The sequence below is a fragment of the Perca flavescens genome, chromosome 14 (genome assembly GCF_004354835.1).
Source record: "Perca flavescens isolate YP-PL-M2 chromosome 14, PFLA_1.0, whole genome shotgun sequence".
Classification (NCBI taxonomy): Eukaryota; Metazoa; Chordata; class Actinopteri; order Perciformes; family Percidae; genus Perca; species Perca flavescens.
In genome coordinates this window covers 17468842-17491018 of record NC_041344.1, presented here as the reverse complement: position 1 = coordinate 17491018, position 22177 = coordinate 17468842, and the positions used below count along the sequence as shown (strand labels likewise).

The window sequence follows — 22177 nt, the reverse complement described above, 5'->3', positions numbered from 1 at the left end:
CATTTTTTGTGCACAGGATCAATAAAGTTTATCCTGTCGTATGCAGTGGTGCAAGAAGTATTACTTTCTACTACATAGGCAAAAGCAGTAATACTAGAATATAAAAATGCATTACAAGTAACAATACTGTATTTAAAATCTTACTTAAGCTTAATAACAGATACACAAGTATTATAAAGAAAAAATTACCTAGTTTCAAAAGTATTGATTGTGCAGCAGAATGACCCTGCCAGTGTTATATTATTATGTATTATTGGATTCACATTAGTAATGCATTAACATGCAGCATTTTAATGTTGCAGCCGGTGGGGACAGTACATCTACTAATGTATATAGATTTGGGTAGTTTAATAACAATGCATCACATTTTATAAACTGATCATATGTTTTATATGTAAAATCTTCATCTGAAAACAGCTATCATATGTAGAGTAGTTCAAAACTATCCTCTGAAATGTAGACGAAAAGTAGCAGAAAACAGAAATGTACTCAAGTTAAGAACAAGTACCTCAAAATTGTACTTTAGTTTACACTACTTGATCTTAAATGCTATTGGGGTTTGCTGCTGAAATGTTTAGCACAGGAGGAGAAGCTCTACTACTTACTTTTTTGAGGGAGGTTGGGTAAATAATATGTTGGATATTTAGAATCAAATTCCAAAATACACACATAGGCCTACATCTTAAATTTGTTATAATGAATGCAGCCTGTCAATATCCAAAATATCCAAACACACTAAACTAAACATGGCATATGTAGGCCTATTGTGGATTCACACACCCTAGTACTGTCAATGAACTTGTAATTCAGTTTCTGTTTGCTCTGCTCCGAGCCCTCTCATATTTTTGCATGAGTAGCTTAACAAACTGCTCAATTTTTTTAACTCTCTCTCTCTCTCTCTCTCTCTCTCTTTCTCTCTCTCTCTCTCTCTCTCTCTCTCTCTCTCTCTCTCTCTCTGAAGGTGGGGGCAGAGCTGTGCGCTGCAAACATCATTAGGAGGGGAGACGCTTTCCACCGTCAGCGCCGGAGCAGAGCAGGGGAGCCCTGGCAACAAGGAGCGACACAAACTCAGCAGCCCGTTACACCCTACAGTAAGTCACACAAAACTGTTCATTCAGTACTCGTTTTACCAACCTGCTTTCTCCATGCCACTTTTCTCTTTTGGAGCTGTGAAGAGAAAATGGCTGGAAGAACTGGGCAGGGTGGCGCAGACGCTCTGGTTTACTTCAAAGCCTCGGGAAATGTTTACTTCGCCCTCTGACCTATTTTTAAGTGACCAAACAGTACGGGGGCGTACGGGGTTTGGGTGTATGTACTTGTCATTTCGGAACGTAAATGTTAAGTAATGTTTAAGTGGGGCGAAAGAGAGCGGAGGTTTGGCTGGATTCTGACCGAGCGAGGAGCGCGTCCACCGGCCGAGCTGGTGTCGGGCAGGCGTTGTAGTTTCAGTAACTGCGCCACCCGACCTTGCAGACTGTTTTTTTAGCGCTTAACATTGACATACACTGCTAAATAATGTTGCTTCAAGACGTATTTGTTTTCTTTTAAACTATGTTCTTACTGACAAGGACTGTCAAAGGCAAGCACTACATTTTTATCTACGTTTCACCATCGCGGAAGTGTTTTCTCTACACGAAAAGAGACGAAGAACAACTAACCACAGTGTTTTTTTGAAAGACGGACATCTATTTGCATGTTAGGATCGTGGTTTCGTGTGTAATATGGTACTATACAGTGTTTTACATTGCCAGCTGTTTGTAGGCTAAAGGACATAGTTTGTGATTGCTTGACTACCCGTGATGTCATTCATCCTAGCTTGGATCATTATATAACGGGACTGTAGGGAAGCCTGTGATAGCAGGCTATTTTTACTCTGTTTACACCTCGGAGTTGCACTCAGGGTAGGCTATGCTCCCCAAGTAATACAGCCTAGGTTTTCACTCACATTGTGAATTTAATATGGCATCCAAATGAGACCAAATGGATGGACAAATGTAACTGGTAAAGATGAAAAGCTGCAGTTATTCCCACCAGCTGCATTTACACATTTAAGTGTTCCCCTTTTCTGATGGTGTCTGTGTAATTTTTTGCTATTTGAACAAAAATGTTGTCAAGCTTAACTTGTTGATTATGTCTCTTCTCATTTTTGAAGCATGCCCTATATAGAGTTGCCTTCCCTTAAGCAATGAATGAACCAGACACCCTAGGGTGCTACTGTAACCTGCTATACAAATATCAGTGCTGCCAAACAGAACAAAACAGAGATCTTCAACATTATAACTTTAAGCTAAATTTCGGTTAACATGCATAGCAAACAAGTTTTTGGTTGTTTTTGAGACTTCGGCTCATCAAGTTGTCTGTGTTGAAGAGGCAGCAGGTCGGAGAAGGGAGAGAGGTAGTAACTAGGTAGGTAGATGGAAAGATATAGCTAAGAATCAACTCTGTAACAGGGGAGGCCTTGATGTCTAATGATGGGGAGGAGGTAGATGATAAAGCAAAGGGGACCCAGTATTAATCCCTGTGGAATACCATGAGGAGGTCTTTGAGATCTTGGTTCTTAATAGAGACTTAATTGAGAACTGTTCTGCTTGAGAGTTCAATCAAATGTGTACAGTATTGGTCATGACAATAGAGCATAATTGTTTTAGGATGATTATATGAAACACCATATTAAAAGCCATATTAAGGTAGAGAGAAGTGGGAATGGTGTATGGGCCATAGTCGGCTGCCCTTTGAATTTAAATACGGCAGTTTGGTGCTGTAACAATTATGGCTTTGCAGATGTGGTTTAAGCTGAGTGGAAACAGTACATTCCAGGATTTTAGAAAGGGATGGGATGCCTGGAAGTCTTATGGGTGGTGAGTTTGTGACCAGAAAAATGGGTGTAAAGTAGAACTGGGCAATATGGAAAAAATCACGATATTGTTGACCAAATACCTCAGTATCGACATTGCGGCGATATTGTATGGTTGACAATTGGTGCTTACAAAAAAATATTTACACAACGAGATTTTTAATAAATAATCATCATTAATGTGTATATAATAACTAAGTGGGTAAAGGCAAATAATAGAAAAGCTAGAACAGTCTGGTAAGTTAAAAAAATTACATCACTCTACTGTAATGCAGCCATTAAAACCAGGAAAGACAACACTTGTGTCATATCACGATATTACAATATCCAAAATCTAAGACAATATCCATTCTCATATCACGATATCAATATAATATCAATATATTGCCCAGCCCTAGTGCAAAGGGTTGAGAGTGAAGATAGATTTAGGTCAGGATGTAAGGATTAACCAGGTGTTGATTTATAGACCTGTCTAAAAATGACATGACAAAATGCTAAAGAGTAGTAAATGTAAAGACAGGGGAAAAAAAAATTGTATATTTAAGAAGTAGAGGGAGTAGTTGTAGTTGGTCACTAGTTTAAAGGAACACGCCAACTTATTGAGACTTTGTCTTATTCATTGTATCCCCCAGAGTTAGATAAGTCCGTACATTCCATTCTAATTTCCGTGCGTGTCGTAACTCTGTCTGACGCACCACCACTAGCATCGCTAAGCACAGATCCTGGAGGTAACCAGCTCCATCTAGCCTACTGCTCTCAATAAGTGACAAAATAACGCCAACATTTTCCTATTTACATGTTGTGATTTGTATAAACACTAGGGCTGTGCTCGATTGAAGAAATTTTTAGTTGACTAAGACTCATTCAATTGTATCGACTAATTGATTTAATCAATAGATCTGTAAATCTGAGTTTCTCCGCAAAGAGTCATGCAAAAGCACCACTTTAATTCTTGTATTTAACAGAGATGTGCTAGTACGTTTCTTGGAAATAAGTCATTCAGCATGAAAAAGGCATAATACATGACTAATCAACTAAAGAAATCTAAGTTGACTAAAACCAAAACGACCGATTAGTCAACTAATCGACAAGAAGGAGCAGCCCTAATAATCACAGTGTGTACAAATAACAGGGTCACATGAGACACAGCCATCTTCTAACCGTATACATACTGGGAACTATATTCTCAGAAGGCGAAGCACTGCTACTTCTGCTACTTGGGCGGAGTGATTTGCTCGCAGCACCTGAGAAGCCCTGTGGTGAGGAGCAGAGAGTTTGCCTGGAGTTCTGCGAGCAAATCACTCCGCCCAAGTAGCAGAAGTAGCAGTGCTTCGCCTTTCTGAGAATAGTTCCCAGTATGTATACAAAGTCCCAATAAGTCGGCGTGTTCCTTTAAGGAGTTTTAGACTGGAGCGGAAAGGATTTTGATTATGTCTATAAGAGTAGGAGGTTCAATATTTTTTAGGTTTGTTAAAGCCAGGGCTCTGCGTTAGTTATGATGGTGAACACCAAGGCTTTGTGAGGGATGGACCAAACTGTAGTGCTCTATTGTGGGGTCATGCCACTGTGAATCAGGCGTGCTATTCCACCCACCGACCACACGCACATATGCATGCACACACACGCTCACACTCACACATGCATGCACTGTACCACAGCCACCATAGCCTTTGATTCAAGTAGCCACTCACTTTCAAATGGTAATAAAAGGCAATTAGAAGCCGAGGTGTCTTAATCACAAGCCGTTTAACTGAGCTTGGCTCATTTGTCAGAGCCATATGTGCATAGACCCACACACTCAAACACACATGAATATACACGTCTGATAGATCATGCTCGAGGCTTTTCTTTGTCCCTGGAATTTGCTGCCTATGTAAGGGAAAAGAGGACATTTTTGTATTAATGTGTGTGTGTTTGAGGGAGACAGAGAGATATTTCCATGTAATGATTGGGTGGAGATGTCATGGCTGAATTAATAAGTGACAGACACGGCTCTATGCTCTAACCTGCAAATACAGGAGTGAATGATGGGTGGTCGACCAATGGCTGCAACAGGTGTTTGTTTGTTTGTTTGTGTGTGTCTGTGTATATTCCTAGATAAATTAGTTAGAATAACAGTGCTCTTTTACTTACTCTCAACATTTGCTTAGAGAATAACTTTGACAGATTGCACACGGCAGGCAGAGGTGCACAAATAAGGGCCCTTTACCAATATCCTTTGAGATATTTGGAGTCTGCATGAGTGAGTAACGTTCTCACTCTGTTCTTGTACATTTGGCTTGACTTGTCCTCTGCCAGATGATGGTGTCTTTATCTGAGCACAGGTAAAAACAGACAAACCCTGCTCTGCACTGAAGTGTGCAAAAGATTTAAGTGGTATTGGGGCAGACTGATACGGTAGTAACTAGACAGAATAGTATGTAAATCACGCTCAAAGGTTTTCTTCATGTACCCTTTTATTTGTCACTAAAGCCCTGACAGCAAACTCTAATGTACACATACTGCAAGGAGCCATAACAAACATAGACACTTGTTATAATAAAGTAAACATACATAGAGAAATATGTAGTTGTACCAACTCTGTTTTCAAAGATAAAACCGAAAAGACACAAACAAATTGCACACAAATTATAGGTCTAAAGAATATGCGTTTCAGCAAGCCACCTGTTTCCCTCCACCTTCTTTCTTTCATATCTCTGGCCCATGTTTTATACCACTTTCACACAAAAACTCTGTCTGATGTCGTCATAATGAGAAATGATCAACCCCTATTTGCTGCATTCACACCACACTGCTATCACAGGTGAACTCCTGGTCGTCTCGTTTTACACAAGAAGCTACTCGAGCTACACAGAAAAGAAGAACAGCAATAAAAAAAGAGTGTGCAAGAAAAAGGATTTTGAAAAAGTAAAGAGGGTTCTGGGGGGTGGGGGCAGATCAAGAGATTGAACTGTCTGGTTGAACCATGCAGTGCGCTCCGACCTTTTCAGCTTTTCGTTTCATCCTCCTCTATTCATGAGCGCAGCGAGTACACATGCATGCACACAAGAGAAAGGACACCATCGCACACAGAATACTGCTTTTAAAGGGAATCCATGAGAGTTTTTTGTATGTTGTGTGAAAGAACATTCCACCGTGTGTGATCGTGCCTTTTAGAGCTGGGCAATATATCAATATTATATCGATATCGTGATATGAGACTAGATATCGTCTTAGATTTTGCTTATCGTAATATGGCATAAGTGTTGTCTTTTCCTGGTTTTTGTGGCTGCATTACAGTAAAGTGATGTGATATTCTGAACTTACCAGACTGTTGTAACTGTTCTATTATTTGCCTTTACCCACTTAGTCATTATATCTACATTACTGCTGATTATTTATCAAAAATCTCATTGTGTTTATATATTTTGTGAAAGCACTAATAGTCAACACTACAGTATCGTTGCGGTATCGATATCAAGGTATTTGGTCAAAAATATCGTGATATTTGATTTTCTCCATATCGCCCAGCCCTAGTGCCTTTGTTGCTTAGTGCACAGCTTAGTGGAGGAGGTGCTTAGTGTTTCTTAAACTGCTTTTACACATGCACTGCAAACCTGAAATTATAGAGACCATACCTGGCGTAGCTGTATGTAAGAACAGAAATGTCAGAATCAGTTGGATTGGACATAAAACATAGTTTAACCCGCTGGATCCATAGTACAAAATCTCCGATTGTGCCAAATGTGTGAAAAGTCACAGCAGGCGATTGGGCGTGTTAGTGACGTCTAATGCTGCTCATGCAGAACCAGAAGAAAACAAACATTCAAGGGTGAAGACGAAGAGTGATTTACATGAAGATGGCAACAAAAATGTCTAAACTGAAGAGAACGTAATTTGGGTAATTGGGACCAGATTTGTATAGTCTTGTGAATCGCTGAACTTCATTAATGCACTTGTTGAAGTCCCATTTAGTCATTTAAAAAAAAAAAGTTTAATTCAATCAAAATGTTCATGAAAAGAGAGGGGATCACTGTTCTGTTTATGCCTATACAGTACTTGTGGATTTATACTGTGTGTGTGTGTGTGTGTGTGTGTGTGTGTGTCCAAACATTGAACAGAGTGGATGTAGTCTTGCATTGCCAGACCTTACTCCACAGAGCTGCAGAGTAAGGTCTGGCCCCTCCACACATAAACTCCTGATAGGAGAAAAAACGGTCTGGGTTATTTGCATTTCTTTAAACCAATCACAATTGTCTTGGGCGGCGCAAAGCTCCGGTCATAAAGACAGTGGATCTGCCAAAATGGACTCGGGAAGTAACTTTGTTTGGTGGAAAATTTGCACCCCGCAAAAGAAAATGCCACATACAATATTAAATGAAGTGAACTGTTCATACAGTAATGTGATCTATATGAATTAGCTGGATACATGGTTAAACGTAATTTGCTCTTACCAGTGTATCGGCGTGTGTATTTTGTCCATAGCCAATCCCCACCAATCGGTCCCAGAACATCCCAGTCAGATAGTAAATGCTAGCAAACTTGCCATTTTCAACGTGTAGCTTGCTAGCTCGAAAGTTGTTGTTGTTGTTTCCCGAAACGAACAGCGGGGACTATCCGGTAAATGAAGTTGTCGATCCAGACTAGAGTGGATGTATAATTTGCAGTCTTTGTGACCCTGTTTACATGCATACCGTCTTTATTTTGAAGTGGCAATTTAATCAATAGCAATCTTCTGAATGACCAAGGTACTCCCAGTGTCTGAATGAGAAAGAGAGAGAGAGAGAGAGAGAGAGAGAGAGACAGAGGGGGAGAGGACTAAAGCCATCCCACAAACTTGTGTTACATTGACGGGTCAATAAGCCACTGCATGGCTCAATAGCCATGTGAAAAAGGGAAGCTGGCTTTGGGACTTAGTTCAGCCGTGTGTGGGCTTTGGCTCTGTAATGGCTGCCAGTGTAGCTGATATGATATACAGTTGTTACAAGGCTAAACTGGACTGAACTCCAAAGTGTATAGTGTTTAAATGATGACAGAGTGGTCTTGTGGGCAAATAAGCTTTTAGGCTACAGATTTGAGTTCCTCCATCAATTTTGAATCAAAGCAACTGATCAAATCGGATAAAATCCTCAGACCTGTTTCATTAACCGTCTCTAGAAAGATCATTACTGAGCCTGAGCTATACATAAATGTGATACCTCATGTAAGTCATCAAGCAATAGTTAATTCAGTATACTGCTCCTGTGATGTCTCTGCCTTGATTCATATTTGATTATATTCCAAGCAAAGCCTGGCTGAGAGGAAAGGGTTTTAAGCATTGGCCTTTTGAGGGCCAAGTTAAATGAGGGAGAACCTAACTGATAACAGCTGTTTAATGGTATTATGTAGTGCATAAAAGAGCAATGGCTCTGAGCTCTTTCAACTGTGGCTCACTCAATCTGACAAAGCCACAACACTTTTTGGTGGGATTGGAATTTGGTCTAGTTGCTTAAATGGTTCTCCAAGTCTACTCATCTCCCCACTTTAAACACGTTATATTCACTCATGTACATTTTTGCCTTTGTTTTTTTCCCATGTCTTCTTGCAACTTAAAAAAAGCATATTTCAGTCTCTTCTCTTCACTTCTCTTCTCTTCTCTTCTCTTCTCTTCTCTTCTCTTCTGCTAGCCTAGTCTTCTCTGCCTTATCCTTATCAGAGGCAGTAGAGGATTACAGTGGGGAGTTGACACTGACTGGCAGTCAGACGGCTCCTGCTTCTCTTCCCCATAGAGCTCGAGGCCTGCGACAAGGATAAGCTGACAACCTGGGACACAGCCAGATAGATAGTGATGAGGAAGAGAGATGAAAGAAGAATGCTAGGAATTGGGGTCATGTACATATATTGGAGCACAAATATATTGATTTCTATTATCTGAACATTAGCATCACATTCAAGGGGATTGCCTGTCTAGATCATGTGCAACTAATGATGAACTGATTTTTATGCTGACTCAAATGTAATTGAGTTAATTTAAGGGGGCACTGTAAATTATCAAAATACCTATTAGTTGTTGGATAATAATCTTGATCTACTTATAATGGATTACCTTAGATATTTTGGTTATTTTATTTACCTTTTAGATCAGGGTCAATTGATACAAACTCTATTATAGCAAGTATAATAACCTTTAACTTTATGTTGGAACAAAATGTATGCATGTGGGCTGAAGAGGATTATTTGCCTGTTGTAATAAATCTGTTAGAATAAGTACATTTCAGTTAAAAGAGACATATTATGCTAATTTTCAGGTTCATATTTGTATTTTGGGTTTCTACTAGAACATTTAATCTTCAAAAACATTATTATTCTCATGCTGTCTAAATATGTCTGTATTTATCCTCTGTCTCAAATGCTCCATTTTAGCGCCTTTCTTTTTAAGCCCCCCTCCCAAAAAGCCCAGTCTCTTCTTATTGGCTTGTGAGAAAAATATTCGGATCTGCCCCGACTGCTAAAGAAAATCCTAAAGGAAACACTGGTTAAAAAAAAACACTTTATTTTTCTCATACTGCCCATGGCTGCTGCACCTGTATTCACCCTCCGTATGAGACGCTCTGTAGGAGTGCCTGTCTCTTTAATCTTTCCCCCAGAAAAAGCACAGTCTGCTCTGATTGGCCAACGCGCTTCCTGGAAACTCCGGTGCTTCCGCTCCGTGTTTCACTAGTTGGATCTGGAGCTACTGCAATAGAGTAAATTGCAGGACTTTGTACTGTGAAAAATCACCAATAAAAGCTTGTAAACCAAATATTACACAACCGGACATGTCCCTGCAGTAAAATGACCACTCTATCTCTTAATACATCCATGGAAATGCCCAGCATTGGCCGAGATTACAGCTATGTTGGGTTAGCATGTAGCTACTTTATAGACCTTTTTCACGGCAGACACGTTGACATGTCATAGCAGGAAAAGCACAGGTGTATTCAAAACCATTAATGATGGCTGTGTTCCACTTAGGAGAGGCCCTGGTATTGTGCATGCTGACTCAATGACATAGCTTACTGGGACACTGGATGGAATTGAGCCATCGTTAAGGTTATCAATTTCAGCTGTGCTTTTCCTACTATGACAAGTCCAAATGTCTGCTGTGAAAACGGTCCATAGTAAGCAGTATGTTAACGTTAGATTGTAGTGGAATAGGCAGATAAAGGCTTTTAAACCAAATATTACTAACAGAAAATGTTTCAGGAGTAATGTGACCCGGGATTGGGGAGAATTTAACGACACTGGCAGCCAAGGTGACATTGTTTACTGCCGTTAGCGTGTAGTTAACATGGGACAATGTTAACACCGCAGTGGCTAAAAGTCCTGCCTACTTGGAGCAGATGACCAATCATAGAAGGCTGGCTTAGAGTTGCGTTACACTGAGAGTAGAAAAAACTGTTGAAACCGGAGTGTTCAGAACAGTTGGAAATCTGAACAATTTAGCTCACAGGGATTTGTCTAAAATATGTTTACCTCATTAACCAACATTATAACATTGTAGACATGACAGAAAACACGGAAAAGCATAATATGTGACCTTTTAAGAAATTACTCTTCATGTACTTCTATTTTTACCGGTGCTTCTACCTTAATTGTTGGGAGTGAAGCCCCCAGACCCTCAGCTGCAAGGTGGGTGTGTGGGTATCAACAATGACTTAAGTATGAGCCAGAAGGATATGCATTGAAAGAGAGGAATTCAATAACAGGAAAATGGCCAGTGATAGAAACAATCCATGGAATACCAAAACCCACCCTTCACCAATGTTGTTCTTGGCACAAGCTTGATTTCCATTACTACTGTTTACTCCCAAGGATGCTGATGTCACACACAGCAAGACACAGCTTGTGACGGTATGGGAAGGGTCAGTGCAATCTATCCTGAAACATCTCAGTTCATTGATGGTTTGTTTTGTGGTGTGTGGAATGAAGTCCTGAATTCCAGTCTGTCCATGGCCAGTTGTTATCACTGTCCCCCTCTTTCTCACAGTGTCACTAAATCAATCACTAGATGGTCAGGGGCATGCACGGGTGGGCACTGGAGGACAGGTTGAGACAATTCTGTGCAACTAAACCACAGGCAATATTTAAAACAGTGTCTGTAAGGCTGAAACTATTTCCTCTCTGACAAAGCTGGGGTGTGGTTTGAATAGAGCAAGTTGCTGGATTGCTGGCTTACTCTGTCTGTAAGTCCCGCTGGCTGGCTGGTAGTTGTGGCTTGGCCAGTTCATCTTTTTTTACCCGATGGCCGTGGATCAGCCTTATCTGGCTGGACATGTGGCTGACTGACTCGCTGCCTTACTGACTGACTCACTGACTGGCTATTATTTTTGTCCCTTCTTTCAGCTATATAGTAAGCTCATGACATTGGAACAGGGACATTTGGCTATGATAGTCAGGGAGGTGTGCTAAAACACTGCTGACAGAGATAAGGTCTAGTGAGCCACGATGTACCCTGCCTGCCCATGAGGCCCATGAGCCCATCACCAATTACAGTATCAGGACCTCTTTACAGTTTCTCTTTCTCTATTTTTCTTTCACCATCCGAGACTAGAATCTTTTACAACATATATTTTTTTTTTCCCACTGACCTGCCACTACTGCTTGATGAGTGCCAAAGTGTCCCTTGAAAGTAACAGGATTGTATACATTGTTTGCTGAGGAGAGGTAACTTAATTGGAGCTTTAAATTACACATGTTTTTAAGATGATCATTTCTGCTTTGAGTGTGCACAGCGCATGACAAATATGGCACTACAAACCTAATGAAATTAATTTCTGTCTAGTGTTGTGCATGATACTGCACCTATGAAATAAAGAAAATTCTATATCTTCCTGCTCTTACACTTTTAAAAGTTTAAAAATGTTTTATTATGTTCACTCTCTTACTTTTGGTCCAGTTTCAACTCTTATTTATCAGATTTGACTCATTGTTTAAGGATGGCCTGGTCTAACTATGTTTATGTGTACATGTGTACAGCATGTATTTGTGTTTGCTTTTATCCATGATTGTATGTTGCTGTGTATGAGTGCGCATTAAGTTAGATACTCAAGTGTGTGTGCATTTGTTTGTGTCTGCCGCAGCTCAGGCTTGTGTTTTTGCCAGAGAGTGAGTGTATAGCAGGGGTCAGGGGATAAACTACGACATAAATGAGGTTAATGTTCGGTTTCACTGTGGCCTGGATAGGTCTGCTTCTCTGACACTGTCATCTACTATCAAATGCCACAGTGGGGGAGGTAACTTGGCTGCAAAATGGCTCAGTGTCATACTTGCCCTATATGTGTACATTGTTCAGAGTAATGCGTAAGGAGCCACATTTGTACAAGCTCATTTGCAGAAATAAGACCAGAGCAAGACAAGACACTTATTGACAGGCTCTTACACAATTTACACAATATACAGACATTCAGAGCAGATATTTGCATGGACATAGAATACTTAAACACACACATTTGGTGCAATTGCAGGGGCTTGCCCAGGAAAAATACTTGTGGTAGGAGAAGAAAGTTGACCTAATGGGAAATTACTAAGCATCCTCATAAGACCGAAATAACTCTGTTGTTTTTTTTTTATACATTCCATAACCTTAATGGCTCTTATGGGAACTTTTTAAACTTCCCAGATGTCAGATCTTTAAAAGCCATTGTTAAGCGTTTTAGGCTGTTTTGAAATTATCATCGGTACCTGGGCACAGAAGTAGACACTTCCCTGTCCTTTTCACAACACACAGACATAATATACAAAAAATCACAACAGCGTCTACACCTGCTCAGGAAACTCAGAACCTTTGAGATCAGTCAGGACGTGCTAACTTTGGTTTACCGCTCCCTCATCGAATCAGTTCTCACTTTCAATATCTCTTCCTGGTACAACCAACTCACCATCAAACACAAAACAAGACTTTCACGCAAAGTGAATCACGCTGCCAAAATAACTGGCTCATCCCATGCTCCCCTATCTGAGCTGTACAATCGCTCAGTGATCAGGAAAGCCAACCTGATCACAGAGAACCCGTCTCACCCCCTCCATCACTCCTTCCAGCTATTACCATCAGGCAGGCGTTTTAGGGTACCATTGGCCCGGAAAAACATCTACAAGAAATCCTTCATCCCATCTGCAATAGCCATATTGAATAGCACAAAATGAACACTACAGTCAGCTGATACCTCAATTCACCCCATGTCTTGTTTTTATATGTATGTATGAATGTCTCTTTGTAACTGGAGCCTTGTCAAAGACAATTTTCTGGAACCCTGTGTTACAGACAATAAAGTATTATCTTATCTATCTTATCTTATCTTATCTTATCGTAGAACAAATACCTTTTATGTATTCTCACCTCCGGATAAACTGGAGGTCTAGTTTGCTAACCCAGGCAGAAACAAAACGTCTGTCTCATTCTGTTTCAAAAACACGTTTCCATTATGTCATAAACAGGGGTTAAATTGGGATTTGTTTATGGGGGATTTTTTTTTTTTGAAAAATAAACCATTAAGTTGCACTTTCTGGAGAGTTTTGTGCAAATGATATGTGCAAAACTGCAAGATTAAGAGCCTATACTTTGCATTGTTGTAGTATCAACAGGTATTATTAGGGCATTTAGCATTTACATTACTGTTATTCAGTCACCACTTGATTACACATTGTATTACCTTGTTATGATATAAGAAGTAACCCATACAATGTGCCAAACATAATGTGCCACATGAAGAGACAGAGTGCAGCATATGACAGTAGCAACAGCTGAGAGGATTTGGGTCTGTGGTGATCAGATCCACCTCACACAAATTTCCCTCTCCCATTCTCTGTCTTTACTACTGCCTCGACTCTACTCGCCTTTTTTGGTTTTCCATTACGAAAAAAAGTCCCAGTTACTTTTTTTAGTACCACCTCCGTCGAGGTTCCAAGCGAGCTGAGGCGATACCAGAAGGTGATGTGAAAACCTGCAGACTACTGATTGGTCCGAGAGAATCGTCACTAATCACTGTGTCATCATTACTAGCGACAGAGGGGGGTGTCCTGAACAAAACCGTCATTTTTAAATAGTTTAGCCAGCTGTGTTTTTTGTTTTTTTTGCTGCCTCCACGTTCTTTTGAAACAAAATTTGTCTTATGGCTGTGACAACAGCCACATGAAGAGAGTAAAAACAACACACCTTCGACGTTCTGTGTGTGTGTATCGCGTTAGGTCATGGTAGTTTCCTGCGGCGTTGCTATGGCGACCAGTCACGCTCGCCTCAGGCATGAGGCGGTACTAAATCTGCAATGGAAAATGGAGGACGGAGCACCGCGGTCGAGCCGAGCCGAGTAGAATAGAGTCGAGCAGGTACCATGTAATGGAAAAACGCCAATAGTCTAACCAGGACTCAACATAAACTCTTCAAAGCTGCCAGCTTGGCAACCAAGTATGTAGTTTTAATGATTGGCTCCAGTGGTTGCCTCATTACAAATTGCCTATTATTAAGATATAAAAATGATGATAACACTGGTTAGTTTTACAGTCAACATTTGGATTTATTTGTGTTTTACCTTTGTAATTTAATTAGCCTACCTAGATGTGCATGCGCGAGCGGTGTGCGATGGTCCACCGACCAAGAATGCGGCCGTGTTCCGATTGTTCTCATCTCAGCTCCGCCGAGACAAAATAGACATGCCATTTTAAAAATCTTTCATTTATTGTCAGAAATATCATGTTTTGTGAATCACTTTCATCAAATTTTATGTGACATATTTCCAGTAGGCAACTGACTGCAAGCAGGCACATCCGGACACAAACGAGCAGCCTTAATGTGCCGGGGCTGAGCCCCGGAGAGCCCCGGCCCAATTTAACCACTAGTTATAAACATCTTCTGTGTGCACTATTTATGTTGTTACGTTGTTAGAGTAACCAAGCTACTGTTGATGCCAAACCATTTTAGTCGGTAGATTCCTTTTAAAAGTATCTAAAGATTTCTTCATATTGAGTTTTTGATTCAAATCTTTAAAGTAACTATATGTAACTTTTAAATGTTTCTGAAACTGTGTAATGTTCCATCTGATGATCATAAATGACATCAAACGAGACTTACGGTGAAAAGAACGCTATCTTTATATAGTTTTTATTAATGCCTTAATGCCCCGGTCCGATTTTTCCCGCGAAGTCACTATATGATTTACAGCAGGTAGATGGCGCTACAGAGCACACATTCTGACGGGTCACAGATTTCGGTGTAACACCGGAAGCCTGTGTTATTGTATCCAGCCTGGTAAAGGGTAGCAGGAGATATCTTTATATAGGCCTAATTGTATTTTAATTTTATTTTAGAAGTTATCGCTGTAGTTATGACTGACACTGGGGCAAGGACATCACAGAAAAAAGGAAATTAAACGAAGAACACCTAAAAGCTAAAATGGAAAGACAGACGATGGCCGAAACCCGAGTCACACTCGGTTGGGCTTTTAACAGCTGGAAACAATTATGGGATTGTAAATGATTCAGAACTGAATTGGCCCATTAGGTATGTAATATGTCTATATCATTTATTAAATAACTTTACAATGCGTGATGTGGTTATACGCCCCCCTTCCATTTAGCGCCCGTTTTTTATTCCTTTTAGTCCGTATTTGGGTTGGCCTACTATTTTCTTTTCCCTTGTCCCACTGTACTTGTGTAAAGCGTCCTTAGGTTTCATGACATGCGCTGTATTAATCTAAATTATTATTACGTTGGTTGCTATAAACAAACTCTTATTGCTTTGGATCGTGACACAGTGACAGTGATACCCGGTTTAGCTCACGATACATCCAAAGTAGGCGAAGTTACCTGATGCACCACTTGAAATGCAACGATGCATCTGTAACGTATTATCTTATTATTAATGAATGATTTTCTGTCTGAGCAAAACATTCATCGCAACTCTGACCTCCCGGTAACTCTAACTCAGTAATATACAGCGAACAATACAGCACTGTGAAGAAAGTCCTTAATGACAGCAGGTGTGGTAAAAACACTACCGCTTTTTCCAAAGCGGCCGCTAGAAACATCAACACAAACTGAAAGTTACATATAGCCACTCTAAGTTGAAGGTCTAATGTCTCAGATGGTGTTTCCATTTGTTATTATTGTTAGGTATTGTGAAGACCATAGCAGTGATTAAGGGCCTGACCGATTAATTGACTGGACTTAACTTGTATTGTCAATTGTTGTTATTTCTTCTTTGCTCACCACTATTTTCCTCTGATAGCATGCCCTATAAATGTCACAGCAGAGTTCCCATGTCGCATTTACTACATTGTTTGATCGGTAATGTGTTCTGAAAGTGTTAGCACAACATTTCCCCAATCACTTGAAAAACTCCTGCATCAAGACAGATTCAGATTCTGTCCGTCCTAAAATAAAAACCTCCTATCAAAGCTCTCACCACCAATTAGCCTCAAAACCCAATAGCAGACATCTTTTTGAGAAAAAAATATAATTTTCTCCCCCTTCTTCTTTCACCCCAGTGCTTTGATATTTGAGGCGAGCGCCCAGTCAGCTCGGTTTAATGCTCCCATAACGTGCCATTAGCTCAGCTAGCGAGTTGCCCCCACACTACCTCTCGCACGGCTCCCTGAGATGGATATCTGAGTGCATTTGCAACCTGACAGGACACGCTACCTAACTATAAACAACTGCTGTGTGTGTGTGTGTGTGTGTGTGTGTGTGTGTGTGTGTGTGTGTGTGTGTGTGTGTGTGTGTGTGTGTGTGTGTGTGTGTGTGTGTGTGTGTGTGTGGTGGTTGGGGGGGGGTGGTAAGAGGGTAAGAGGCAGTGTAACCCTTTTAGGAGGCCCTTCATGGATAACATTTACACTTACTTAAAGTAAGAGGACTGGTGTGTGGGGAGGGGAAAGAGAATTTGTGTGCGCATGTGTGTCATGGGTGAGGACATTATGAGTAAGAGCATGCAAAATTAATAAATCAAATTTGAACAAAATGCAGCTTTCAAAACTGCCCTCGCTAATTTAGCACACATAGCCTAAATGTTTTTGGAATTGTACTGTACTGAGCTAACAGGCAAACTACATCCTTCAGAAACCACAAACTGTCCTATTTCCACATTGACAAAACCATGATGACCCTATTCTATTGTGCTTTTACTGAATCAGTTTGATTTGTTTCTTTGATGTCATGGTTTAGAAACCTATCTTTAAAGAACAGAAACTCTCTGAATCAAAGCGTTAAATGGTCTAGTAGGCTGAATGGTGAGTCACAGCTTAACCTAGTGCCACTGTACACCAGACAGTTACAGTGAATAACCAGCTCGATTTGAAATGACGACTCCCACCCTTTGCACAGTGAATTTCGGCTTCTCCCCTCTGGACGGAGGTTTATAATCCCACGGTGTAGAACAAAGCGGTATAAAAACCGTTCTGTTCCAGCAGCTATCACTCAGATAAACGTCATAGCAACATTGCACAGATGCTGTAGAAGCAGCGTTTATTTATTTCTTTTGTGGTTTTAGTGATTGTTGGAGCTTTTTTTTTTATCATGTCTGTCTATTATCAGTGTTTGTAAAACATGTGTCAAGATGGATGCCTTGTCTTACTGCAACCCAAATCTACCTATGGGTACAAAAAAAAGTAACCTAACCACACCAAGGACCCTAACGGTTGTGTGATTGTAGCTTAACTCTTCAGTATCTGCTGACTCCTTGAATGATGGGATTTGAAGGTGAATGGCTTTAAAGATGGTGTTTTCTGCCTGAGACAGTAAGTAATGACCATTGGTACCAGACTAGATCAGATAAAAGTCCTGAATTTACTAGGCTATCATCTTTAAGTGTACTCAAGTGCATGGTTCTCAAACGGCATGCAGTAAGTGGCCTGTACCTTTCTGCAGTTTCATTTATCTTAGCATCTTCAACATGTTGGAGTTCAGGTCTTGGTTGGACGTGATTGATTGTTCGAATACCACTGTTGAGGAAAGTAGAGGCTATTTAATAGAATGCCCTGTGTAAAATCCTCCAATCTCCATTCACCTTGATACATTCTAAGTGAGGCAAATGGGAAAAAAATTGTTTGCTTGGCTTAAACACACACCACTTGAGATATTATCATACATACCAATCAAGAGATAGAGTTAAGGGGAACCTAATGTGCAGTTGATCGACAGGGCTGACCTATTTGTTGACTAATGATGATAAAACGATCACGCAACCGGCTACAGCTTCTCTGTTCTTGGACATGAGACAGTGCAAGGTCTCAGAGGAAATGCTTAGATCAGTGGTTCTCAACCTTTTTGACTCGTGACCCCCCAGAATAATGAAGTTGGTGTTTGCTGCAAATCGGTGTAATCAGCTGTTTCTACGCGCCCCAGCCTGCTGATTTTGAGTTATTATTGTGAATGCTGTGATTAATACATGGAAACAAATAATGCTTTGCTTTAATGATAGTTTAGTTTAGTTTAGTTTTAGCAGCTAGCACTTAGCCTTGTCCCCACAAACCATGGTTTTTCCACAACCATCTGGCGACCACTCATAAATTATCTTGCCGACCCCCTTGGGCGTCCCGACCCCCAGCTTGAGAACCACTGGCTTAGATTAGTCAGTCTCACAAAGATACAGTACACACCACAAAAATGCTGACACAAGTATCCACCCCCATTCCCATTCACACACGCACACACACACACACACACACACACACACACACACACACACACACACACACACACACACACACACACACACACAGACACACACTGCTCGATTTGAGTTTTGGTCAGACTGACCTTAACTCCATGACAATTTTTCCTAGAACTAGAGTCCCCCTGAACCATGTGAGGGCCACTATGATTTACTTTGACACTTAACATCAGCTAATACCCTCCTAGTGGATTAACAGTGAACTGGTTTGAATTTATGCTGCTTATCATTCTATTTCTAATGAGACATTCAAGAACTATGCTGTCGACGAGGACGTGATTTGTTTAGGGCTAAAGCCAGATTACACATCCTCCCCATGATTTAGGCCTTGCATCACACATATTTTGTAATGTGAGTTTATACAGCAAGACAAGACTGAATTTTAGTAACTGTGTAAGATACACTGTTTTCAAAACCTTGTAGCTATTGGCAGATGTTATCGTGCATGAGCACATGGAAGCTTTCTGTTTTGGGGGTGTACATTTGAGTTTGAAAGAGGTGTTCAATAAGGTTACAAAGTATGAGCCACTGTCTTGCAGCTTGATTATTAGTGCTGACTGTATTTTTTGGTCGCCTGGGTAATGGCCATATATTGATATTTTGGGAAGTGCAGATGTCAGGAAAATACTGCTCTGTGTCAGTTCCCGTATTCAGAGAGGGCACTGTGCCCTGACTTAGGGCTACATGTATGAGAAACACGTCAGGGCATGCCTTGTTTTCTATGTATGCTTGTTTTTAAAATGTAGGCATTAACAAACGTATTACAATATGTGTGTCTGAGTACGTTTCACTTCCTGTCTGCTGAGCCACAACAAGTTGTGGCTTTATCAACATGACCCACAGGCTATCTCTATTTCATAGAAGCCTCTTGAAAGTGATCATTTGTGGTATTGCATGTACTTTTTCTGTGTATCTGGTGTTCATGTCCAAACAGAAGCATCCTGAATGACCAATCACAAACTGGACACATCCACAAGTTCAAAGATTCACATTGAAAAGTGCTCTTTCATTCCCCAAATCACAACCCAGAAACTCAAGTCCCCTCTCCCATAAACACCCTATGGTCGGATTTTCGGAAACCTTGCACAAGGCTGCTAAGAAGCTGATGGATTTGCAGGTTTCTATTTGAACTTTTTCCAAAGGTTTTTCTCTGTCCTAAGTGTGTTTGCCAAGAGCAACACATGATTAGTGTCCACCAATAGTAAAACTGCTCAGTCCCCTTTGGTCCAGCTTTGGAGAGGAGATTTATAGGGTTTATATTGTTGTTGTTTACTTATAATCTTTTAAAACTGAGGCACAGTTTCATAATGCCTCGTAAAAGTAGTAAGCTTGTGTCCTGTGCTCATTTATACGCTTTTCTGTTTGTAAGCCACACAAGACATGAAAAAAAAAAGGTTTTGACCAGATGTGGCTCAGCTCAGGCTGTCTGGTTTTCTTTGGAATTACCTTCAGCTGCGCACAGTGAAAGATTTGTAACTAGCACCAGTGTCACTTTTTTTTTTTTTTTTTTTTTTAAATCTCCACTTCAAAGTACAACTCATGTCAGTTATATGCATATAACAGCATATGTCAAATACACATTTTTTTTAGTTAAATTGAGAAATATTATGAAGCTGTGAGCCAGTTCTCCCTATGAAAGATAACATTTTGATTTCTGATATGGTCCATGTGGTTCATATCGATTTTTAGCATTTGGGAAGATCATGCAAATGCCAATTTTAGTCCAATGCAGTAGTAATAAAGTAGTCCATGTAAATGAATATAACAGAAGTAATCTGAGCCTTGTCTCCCAGACCAAGCTGAGTTGACTCATGGAAGATTTCCAGCCTGATTCTCAACATTTGTGTATGACTCAGTGTGAGCTAGACCTGGCTAAAATATGTCTGAGCATCTTTAAAGATTGTTGTTGAGTTTTCTTTTGGGAACAGAGAATAATGCTTCCAAAATATGTGTATTTAATTATGGATAAATGAAATTGATCAGTTCCTGTCAAAAACAATGTGTGAGAACAAGCAACTCCTATTTATAGAAATAGAAGCTGCACTGAATATCTCAGTAATATCGAAACTCACATGTACAAATTAAATCATACCAGCTGTTAAATGTTGACTGTTGCCTCATTTCTGTTCGATGTCTAAATAAAACGATTTGATTTACCTGACCAGATAATATGTTTGCAGTTCAGAGTACTGTGAATGCAAACAAAAGCCTACAAAGTTTGCAGATGTTTTCTGTGAAAAGTTCAGCAGTCACAAACTAAAATTTTTTTATTTTTTTTTATTTTATACTTTTTTATTGATCCCCAGTGGGGATATTACAATTTACAATTTAAATTTCCAGATGATCCCTCAGTGGGGATAAAAAGTTACTGAATATCAAAGTGATGCAAGAGATAAATAATGTCTGACTATGCTATTTTCAAATCATATTTCATTTAGCAATTTTGCATCAACAGCAAGACGGAGCATCGTGACCACTCATTTGACTTTTCTTTGAGCAGTTTGTGGACCCCCAACTCAGTCCAAGGTGAGGAACGTAATGTCTCATTTTTGTGGTGTTACAGAATGCTGTTATAAAATAATAATGTCCACCATCCTGTTAAGTGCAAAACAACAGGAAAACATTAAATGGAAGGGAGGGGCTGATATTTTTAAAATTGTCTTATCGCTTGTGGCCAGCACCAATAACTGGTTGGCTCTTGTGTTTTCCCTACCCCTACTGCTTCATCGGGGGAATCACTCAATTATTGAACCAATGCTATGTGGCTTGTGAACATTTGTGTGTGTGTGTGTGTGTGTGTGTGTAGCCGTGCACACCTACTGGACATAGAGCTTGTGTGTGTGTGTGTGTGTGTGTGTGTGTGTGTGTGTGTGTGTGTGTGTGTGTGTGTGTGTGTGTGTGTGTGTGTGTGTGTGTAAAGGAACTGCAGTAATTCCACAGAGCTAGAACTGTGCGCCTGCCCCACTTTCAGTCTTTTAATCATGTATAGACACTCGGGGCACTGTGTGTGTGTGCGTGCATGTGTGTGTGTGCACACACGCTCATACAGTATGGGTGAACCGAGACACTACCGTGTGTGTGTGTGTGTGTGTGTGTGTGTGTGTGTGTGTGTGTGTGTGTGTGTGTGTGTGTGTGTGTGTGTGTGTGTGTGTGTGTGTGTGTGTGTGTGTGTGTGTGTGTGTGTGTGTGTGTGTGTGCGTGCGTGCGTGCGTGCCTTCCTTCTTTCATATGTCTTTTCTTGTACATAGGGAGGCAGAATCGGGCACTACGGTACCACTATCCTGATTTCAACTTTGGCAACTGGCTTTGTCGACAGTAATTCATTTGATTGAACTTTGTTTGCTTGTTAAATTACATTTTGTTGTTGAGATTTTTATGTTAAAACTGACAGACTACAAGAGCTAAATCTGATATTTGTATGAAGTCATGTAAAAATTCTCATGAATTTTATACTAAAACACAGACTTCTACTTTGAGATGGAATGGATTGATGCTTCTAGAATTCAGCTTTCCTAATTTTACTCTAAACATTGTCTTAAGTTAAACATTTAGATTTCAAATAGATTTTGAATTAATGTAGTTGTTGCCATCAACAGCTAAAGTCTATGTGTGTGTGTGTGTGTGTGTGTGAGTGCACATTTTATTTGTTAGACCCTCCAACAATG

At 40.2% G+C, this 22177-nt stretch overlaps 1 protein-coding gene across 2 annotated transcripts in view; it reads left to right on the top strand.

Annotated features, from left to right (window-relative positions):
- The first annotated feature begins 973 nt into the window (after nucleotides 1-973).
- Nucleotides 974-22177, top strand: part of atxn1a (ataxin 1a) — a 100517-nt gene continuing 79313 nt past the window's right edge. For both annotated transcript variants that reach the window (XM_028597182.1, XM_028597180.1), the window contains exon 1: nucleotides 974-1091. The gene's annotated coding sequence lies outside the window, so the exon portion shown is untranslated. The remainder of the gene's footprint in view (nucleotides 1092-22177) is intronic.